We start from the raw sequence: 1,783 nt of genomic DNA on the forward strand, positions 1-1,783 counted from the left end.
AAGAGAGAGAGAGAGAGAGAGAGAGTCCGCCTCCTGGACTGTACCCACAGGAGATTTTGACGACATGAAAACGGGCAGTCTGCGTTGTGTGGACGCTAGCCAACGACGCAACCCCGTCCCACCCCCCACCCCAAAAAAAACAACACAAAAAAACAAACAAACAACCCCAAACCAAACATGCACCAACTAACCGACATTTTGCCCCACCCCAAGAAAAATAGAAAGAAAAAAAGAAAGAAAGATTGAAAGAAAGAAAGAAAAAAGGGATGAGTGAAAGAATGAATGAATGAATGAATGAATGAATGAATGAATGAAAGAAAGAAAGAATGAATAAATGAATGAATCTTTTAAAAAGAAAGATAGAAAGAAAGAAAGAAAGAAAGTCTCGTTGTTGTTTTTTCCAAAGAAGCCAAACATTTTGTTTAGTTCAAAGTTTACTCACCTTTACTTTTTTAATTCTCGTACTGGAAGATTGTCTTGACCCGTAAAAAAAAAAGTCGGCACAGAAAAAGTAATGAATAAAGTCCCCGTTGCAAAATCATCAGAAAATACTAATATAACGCCAATCGTCAACAGTCTAGATCTATGTAATTTATATAAATTCGTAAGTTTTAGCGCGAGCCCAAGATTTTGATGAGTGTTGTGTTTTGTCGGTCGTGATCTGGTTTGACTTCAGTGACCACGTTTTCTGTCAAAGTGTCTATTTTACTGCTATGAGTGCGGGTTTAAAATGCGCTACAATACGTGAAATATGTCCAATTTAATAAAAATTCACGTTTAACAAGACTTCACAATTTAATGATGTATTGACATTTTCCGATCCAGACAGCCCGCGCTTATTTCAAGATCACTGGTGAGTAAATTAATAACGGCAACCACGCACCCAGCAGAAAAAGATTTTAAAAGATATAATTTTTATGTCAAGTATCCAACAGTAAAGAAAATAAAAACAGAACACAAAAATGAAATAAATCACATCAAGAAGGTCTGCGGGGCTGCTCAACTCCTCTACCGACTCGTAAATTTCGACCTCTGAGTAAAAATAAATGCACGAACAAAGATAATAATATCATTAACTGATTTTCAACATTTTGAACAGTATTTAAAAGCGTATTGAACTACTTTTTTTGGAAATGCGCTACATAAATGTTATATATTATTATTACATTATTATATTTTTTTTTTTTCTAACATATTGCAGCGTAAGAGGTCGTTGTCGGACTGTGCCAAGAATGGTATAACAAAGTTTCTCATTTTCTGTTTCCGAGATCAAAAGGGCTGTTTTTTAAAGCGCCCCCCCCCCCCTCTTTGTAACGCTTACTAACTCGGGACGGGTTATGGGACAACCTGTTTTTCTAAAACTCAAGCTCTCCTCAGAATTAGATTGTGATTGTCTTGCCTTGAACCGCGCTAATTTAATCTAATATAGTCACAGCCCTGGCTAACTTGTTCCGAAATTTTATATATCGACAAAATTATAATTTAGAAGAGATTTCATGGATTTGTTTTAACATTCCATTTACCTCTCTGTCACTCTACCTCTGTCCATGAAACACAATGAAGTAAAACGTTTCCAATAGCTTTTATCAACTTTGGAACAAAAGTCAGTCTGTTACTTCTTTCAAAACCTAAGGTGTGTATATTTGCACGTCATGGCGCATAAACTTTTAACCAGAGTGACCCACTAACATACTCACCTTGAACGTTTTTCTCTTTCATTTTATTTCCTTTCTTTGTTTTTTGTTTTTATTTTTTTATTTCTATTTTATTTTAGAAAGGGTGG

This window comes from Aplysia californica, unplaced genomic scaffold (genome assembly GCF_000002075.1).
Source record: "Aplysia californica isolate F4 #8 unplaced genomic scaffold, AplCal3.0 scaffold00498, whole genome shotgun sequence".
Taxonomy (NCBI): Eukaryota; Metazoa; Mollusca; class Gastropoda; order Aplysiida; family Aplysiidae; genus Aplysia; species Aplysia californica.